This window comes from Gambusia affinis, linkage group LG21 (assembly GCF_019740435.1).
Source record: "Gambusia affinis linkage group LG21, SWU_Gaff_1.0, whole genome shotgun sequence".
NCBI lineage: Eukaryota > Metazoa > Chordata > Actinopteri > Cyprinodontiformes > Poeciliidae > Gambusia > Gambusia affinis.
The window spans coordinates 1,790,681-1,798,563 of NC_057888.1; positions in this window are offsets into that span (position 1 = coordinate 1,790,681).

The window sequence follows — 7,883 nt, forward strand, 5'->3', positions numbered from 1 at the left end:
AAGCGCCATGAGCAGCGCTGACGAGGATCTGGTGTTTTCAATCAGCCTCCATTGTTTGAGAAGGAGGGGAAACGTTTATGGATCCTGTTTGGGCCCACATTGTTTTAGTTTTAGTTGTGAAGTTGTTAGTTGTAATTATGTAAATATTTTTCTAGGAATATAGTTTAGTACAAATGTTTTTTTCTCTATCTGGAAATGTAAAAGTTGTCTCCTCCCCTTATCTAGTCCTGGTCGGAGCCAATCCTTTAAAGGCCAGCTGGTTTGGACCAGGAGACTCTCCTGTTGTCTGAATGCTTGTCATGCTGTGAACTGGAATCAAATGTTTGAAGAAATGCATAAAGGAAAAAAATCAGAGCTGCATGATTTCTGGATTCTGTCTGAATTTCATTACAAACCTCCAACTCTCTCCTGTCTCCCAGACAAACATCCTTCACCGACTTCCAGCATCGACATTCCTAACCAGCATCAGGAATCCTCATCTGAGCTCATTGTAACTCACAGCTCCGTGTTTTTAACTCAGGCATTTCAATAAACCTTTTTATTCTCCGTCTTTCTCCTCTGAGTTTCTCCAGACTGAAACTGAGTCGCAGTAAGAAAATGCTGCAGCGTAAATAAGATGATCTGTTTGAATTAAAGTGTAAATCCTGGTGTTTCTTCAGTGAAACTTTATTTTCTGCTCCAAACTGAGCAGAAAATAAATTTGGTCTCTTTTTGATAAATGAATCACTGAACTGCAGTAGAAATGTGTTTCTAAGGTTTAGTTGATGGTAGAAGACAAAATGTAAATGTTTTAAAGTTAATTTGAAAAAGGAAAATGATTTAAACATTTAGATTATGTTAGTTAAATCTTACTGTCTGTACTTCAAAATCAAACTGAAAATTTTATTTTCATCACTGTGAATAAAACAGCAGAAATGAAGAAAAATAAACTTTATTTAAAGGAACATTTCATATTACAAATACAGGATAATAAACAAAAATATTTCCAGCTTTGGCATTTAAACTTCAAATAGTTTTTGTTTCTTTCATCCAGAGTTGATCATTTGTTCTAAAATAAGGATTATATTCATCAAATCTTCAGTCACAGGACAAAATAAATCCATATTAAAAACATATTAATGAGAAAATAATCACATTTCAGAAAAAGAAAATAATTGAACAAATTATATAAACTTCAATTAGATTTTACAAAATGTTTGTGGAGGCCAAGATAATGAATAAAATATTCAGTTACTGTTTAAACTTATTAGTTTAATTAGTAATTAGTGTTTTTGTTGAGGTTTAGGTAGCATTATTATATTGCATGTAGCTAATTTCATAATGTTTTATTGTGAATAAGTTTTATTTTAAGTTTGTATGTTTTATAGTTTAATTGGCCACTTTGCAATTTATGCAAATGAGGTGATCTGGGCTGAAGAGAAAACGAAGGACAGGAGAGAGAAGAGAAGGAATGTAAGATCTACAGAACCACACGGGTTTTCAACCGTAGTTAGTTTGTGGAGGAAATTTAAGATTTAATTGGTCTTGTAAAGGAAAACACAAGAAACTGTGGAATAAATTTTTGTTTTGCATCTTTACATCGGAGCGCAGTGGAAGTTTTTATTTTCCTCTTCAAACACAGAAGTGAAATCAGTGAAATTAACCTTGTGGCATCATGTTAACATTGTAAACCTGCTGCCAAGTCTGAGCTGAGAATTTATTTTACTCATAATGTTGAGATATTTAAACGTTTTTAAAATAGAAAACATGTCAAGTTTTTGTTCTTAAACCGTAATGATTTAAAACTGAAAACTTTGACTTTAGGTTGGCAGTGCATCATAGGACAAACAACCACACACACACACACACACACACACACACACACACACAGAGCAATTAACATAGCGGCTCATGTTTTTGGACAGTGGAAGGAAACTGGAGAATCCAACATGCTGACTTCATGCAGAGCGACTCAGGACTCAAACCCTGAACCTTCCTGCTGTGAGGCAACAGTTCCACCCGCTGCTCCACTGTGCAGCTCATTCCTTTGACAGGATTGTTCTGTCCAAAATACTAAATCTGCATTTTTATTGTGAACCATGTTTCTTCTCCCATTTCTCCTTATTAGATTGACAAAAAAAGACATTTATAGTCAGAAATAATTTTCTTATTTCTACCAAACCGTCACTGATTGAATCCAGAACTCCAGATTCTTCATTCAGCTGCAGCTTCATGTTAACGTTCTTGATTCTGAAGTTCAACGTCTCTGTGAAATTTAAGATGAAAATATTAAAATTATTCTCTGCTCAATATCAGGTTTCCAAAAATTCATTTTAATTTGATTTATTTTATGAGTTTTAGCCTAAAAACATTTTAGGAGGAGAACTGTCCATCATTTGGTCATAAATGTGTAAAATTTTTACTCACTGATCAGCTTGAGCTGCTCCTGCTGTGGAGAGGAAAAAATAATGTTAATAATAAGATTATTAAAAAACAGAAATCAGTCAATATGTTATTTTACCATTTTTACAGCATTTCATCCATAAGATTATGACCGCAACAATCAAAATAATCAAAATGACAACCACAGCGATGATGATGCTGTTAACGGCTCGACTCTCTGAAATACAAAACAGGAAAGTTTCCCTGAATTAATATTTTTATTTAAAAGTTTAATGTTTGTAGTTTTCTAACTGTCATGACCTTTGACCTCACCTTGGTTTACCCTCACAGAGGTCTTTGTAATAAACGTCTCGTTGTGGTAACTGAGTTGGCAGGTGTAGACCCCGTCCTGCTGTGATGTCATTTCCTGTAAGGTCAGGCTTCCTGACCTTGACACGTCCTTCACATGTTTCCTCCAGGCCTCTGAGACTCTGGGGGAAACGCTGGGCTCCGTCTGATTCAGGATGATCTGATTGTTGAACCTCCAGAGCAGGCTGGCTGCAGGCCGGTTGGAGTCAGAGCAGTGGATGGTTGTTGTCCTGTAGGGGGCGCTGGTCACTGCTGAAGGACGCAAACAGGTTGTGGAATAAAGTTTAGAGTGAAACGTTTTAATCCAGCTCATGTTTTGATACCATGAAAGGATTCTGTTAAAGTTTTATAAAGTAATCTTCATCTAAAATTAAAGCTAACAATGAATAATTTTATTAAAGAGACTAAATACTTACAGAACCTCCTGGTAGTAATTCTCTTCTGGTTCCTCCTGGTTCTGATGGTGCAGCTGTGGGTCACATTACTGTCTTCATCTGGAACCGTCAGAGAGCTGCTGATGTCATAAAGCTTCTCCTCAGTCTGATGGACTGTGGTTCTGTTCTGCAGAACCGTGTTGGATGGAGGCTCAGTGGACCAGGTGAGTTCAGGTTGAGGGTAGATCCCCTCTGAGCTGCAGGTGATCCTGTTTCCATCCTGATGGATCCTGATGTCAGAGACTGGAGCTGCAGGAGAAACATTTGATTCAACCTCATCAGTCTTTATCTTTGCATCTCAATGGATGAAGATACTTTCAGTAAATAATGCAGCTGCACTGCAAAAACTCAAACCTAACCAAGTATTTTTGGTTTGATTTTATTATGAAGTTTTTATTGACTTAAAGAAACTTCTATCTTGCTGGAAAGTTACTTGTCAGTCAGTTTTGTTTCATTTCAGCTCTACTAAGACTAGACAAAAACACCTGGTACAATTTAATATTTTTACAGTGTTTAACATTTGGCTCTCCATCTTAGCATCAACATTTCATCTCAGTAAACCTGAATCTGATCAAAATGTTGATTTATTTTAGTTATTCAGGTCAAATAGGAAAATAACATTTCAATTAAATGCAGATGAATTAAAAGATTAAATTCTGCTAGTTAAATTCAGTTTGTCCTACCATCAACGTTGAGGTTGATATTTATCTCCTCAGATCCTTTGGTGGAGCTCTTGAGACATTTATATCTGCCTTCATCCTGAACATTCACTCTCGTTAATAAAAGTGAGAGATTATGACTGTGAAACTGGTCTTTGAATAGGAAGGTTCTGTTTCTAAAGTGCTGGTTCTGGTTTCCCAGCTGGTCTTGGTTATCGTAGAAGGAGTGAACAGAAATTTGTCCTTCTGTATAAAACCAGTGGATGATTAATTCATCTCCATTCTTTAAACTACAGGGAAGAATGCAGCTCTGCATGTAGAGACAGGACACGTCTGTATCTGTAAGACAGTAAAGAACAACATCAGAATGAAATCATGATTTATTCAGTTTGACTGAAGTAACCAGATCAGGAAGAAAAACTGCTGTTGGTGAAAACTAAATGTGTGAGTTTAGTTTCCCTCTTAAATCTCTAGAAACAAAGAAAGAATCTGCACCAAATAAATAGAATAATCTCTGCATGAACAAACGATGTTTGCATTTAAATAAAATGTATTCCACACATGTAGGAAGGTCCAGATAAATTCTCTTTTCCCTGCAGCCTCGTGCCACCGTGCAGCTCAGGAAGTAATCAGACACCAAGATGTCTGAGAAAAAACCTTAATCCTTCACTGAGGATCAGACTGATCGAAAACTGGAAGTAGAACTGAAAACACTCACCTGCTGAGGAGAAAGTCCAGCATAAAAACTTTGTGATCACAAGAATCACAAAGTTTTTCACTCCAGAATGTTTCTGCTGCATTTTATGTGACGATTTCTAGAATTTAATCATCTCTTCTAGTTTCTGTTCCTCCTGTAATGAAACATGTTGGGACCTGAATGGAATGAAAGCAGTCTGTGGTTCACATCCCACCCACTGCATTAAATCAGGAGTCAGATTTCCTGAGTTTATCACTGATTTCTTCTTGCATGTCAACAGTAAAATGTTTTGTTTTCTTGTGAAAACAAAACATTTTACTGTGTTTTTTTTTCCTGGTGTACTCCCAGGAAAATGAAATGTTTAATACTAATACAATACTATCAATACTTGTACAATACAAATGTTTTGAAAATAAAGCCCAGAATGACTGAATCCAATAAGTTGGATTCAGCTGAAATCAATCTTATTGCAGACTCAGATGTTGGTGCCATTGGTGGGTTTTGCCACAGACTCGGCCACGCCCACCCTGACTGGTAGCTTTTCTTTTCTTCCTTTTCTTTTCTTTTTTTTTTTTTTTTTTTTTTTTACCTCGGAGTGGCCAACTTTCTATTACTTCTTACTTCTCTATTTGATACAGTACGGGCTCCCGCACTTCCTGTATCTGCCGTTGCAACAGCTCGATCCTTTGTATGCTGTAACATTCCTCCAATGGTTCAAGTACCTCGATTATTAAAATTCCTCCAGGAAAATGCATCTGCCTCAAAGCTTCATTAAATTATGTTTTATTATTTTCCGCATTGTGTCCCGGCCAGGTCGTTATTTGTGGTGATCGGTGCTGTCACTTCCGCCCATTAATTGTTGCTTAATTGTAGCAGCATGGCGCTGAATTTAAGGCGTTTTATCAGGGCGACAGATCAGCATTGTTAAATTGTGTGGCGCGATGCTTGGAGTACAGCAGCTCTACTGCGCTTGGAAACGCGTCGTCACCGTTTTGGAGTGTGTGAGAGATCTCCGATTAATTGTAAAAATATTCTGTAGAGTTCTCGATTACTAAAATATTCTTTTAGTAATCCATTGCTAGCACGTCGTATCGTGTTTGATCGAGCCTTTAAATGCAACATGAGTGCAGATCTGTTTCCTGTTTTAGAATTATGGCACCAATAATTTTGTTATCTATGTTCAAATGTGGGTAGTACTGATTAGATTTACTTGAGCAACGTTTTGGGAAAAATTACTAAGAGTAATTTCATTGCATTGTACTTTTTTTTCTTTTACTTGAGTAATATTTTTGTTTCTACTCTAACTTGAGTAGATTCATTTTGCATTTAAAGAAATAAACTTCAGGGATTGGCAACATTAAATTTCCGCAGCATTTGAGCAAATGATTCAACGTTTTATACGTGCCATTGCTTGTATCCTTATTGTTTATTTTGTATTAATAAACATGGTTATTTTATTTTAAAGTTTGCATAAAGGTGCATGTATTTATATTAGAGTAAAAAAAAAAAACACTCAGAAAGAGTTTTGAACTTAAATTGTCCAGCAAAAGGAGGCAGTGTAGGTTTAACTCCAGAAAAACCTTAAAATGTATTAATTTCCCATGAATTAATATGTTTTAATTAAAATGAAAAACTAAATGCAACTATATTAAAACCAACTAAAACATATAAAGATTATAGATCCTTTGTTTTTGTGTTCAACTGAAACTACTACTATTAAAATCTTCAAATTATCAGACTTATAAAATTAACAATTTTTAAGTGTTGATTTTCTTACAAGTTTAGATTTCAACTGGCCAGTATAGGGATCGAACCCATGACCTTGGCATCATTAGCGCCACGTTCTGACCAGCTGAGATAACCAGCCATACATGATGTTGAGTTTTCATCAATTTCAGAAAAGTCTTACATGATCTTAACGCTAAAGATTTGAGAAAAAAGCTCATATTCTAATGTTTTTCAAAATCAACATGCATAATAATTTATTTTTCAGCCTGTATGTTTTCAGCCTTGAAAGGTTGATTTTATTTTCCAGCCTTTTATTTTTAAGAGTTGATTATTTTAAGACTTTAGATTTGAATTGGCGAGTTTGGAGATTGAACCTTTGACCTCAGCGTTATTAGCACCACGTTCTGACCAGCTGAACTAACCAGCCATATTTATTATAGAGTTTTCATTGATTTAAGAAAAACTGAGATGTACTTGACAAAAGAACTCATATTTTAATGTTTTTCAAAATCAACATGCATAATAGTTTAGGTTAATTAGATGGTAAAAATCTAATATTGTAAACTACAAATGAGTCTTTAAGTTAAACTCCTGAACTTGTTTGGTTCCAGAGAATCTGGTGGTTTCTGAACTCATCAGATGGACGGTGGTTTGTGTTGTGATTGCAGCAGCAGCAGCTGGATTCATAATGTTCTACAAGAAGAAACTGGAGGAAAGTGAAGCTCTGCAGCTTTAACCCTTTCATTCACATTCAGAGAGTGGTTTAGTTTTAATGCTGTTCTCACATTTTACCCGTCAAGATGATTCATGAGCTTTGATGTAGTTTCACAAAATGATCAGCTCTTCATGTTCTTCAGCTGATTCTTATATTTAGAGACATTTCTGTTTTTATTTTTATGATGATTTCATCTCCTGCCCAGCAGGGGGCGCAGCTAAACATATTCTTTATATTCTACCAGCTAAACTTTCTCAGAGCTTTATCAGTAAAATGTTTATTTCTGTAGAAAATGAATGTTATTACATAAATTGCTGACTCGAGATTCTATGATTTATAAGCTTTATGTTGTTTTACAATATTAGTTATTCATATTCTTTAATTATTTCTTACATTTGTAAATATTTCTGTTTAATCTAAATGTGATGATTTTATAGTTTCATCTTCTGCCCAGCAGGGGGCGCAGCTAAACATATTCTTTATATTCTACCATTTTCTCAGAAAAGTATCAAGAAAATGTTTATCTCTGAAGATTTTTTTTCCATTGTTTCTTTTGTTGCATAAATATTTTGTTCTTCAATAAATCAAATAAATATTAGAATGTTTCATTTTTCCAACAGTGTAACTGAAAATGAAATCTTGCAAAATGGAACAGGATTTGGTTTGTAACTTAACATAAAACTTCTTGGATGAAACTAACACAAAATGTAACATTTTCTTTAACGTGTGAATAAAACATTATAAACTGAGCAAAACAATAGATAGAAATAAACTCCGAAAAAGTTATGATTATTATTATTATGCTGATGTAAAAAGTAGATTAATGCTTTCAAAGTGAGGATAAAATAAATGAGGTGAATATAATAATAATAATAAAGAATGTGTGAAAAATAATGAAAAGTTAAAATTATGACCATGTG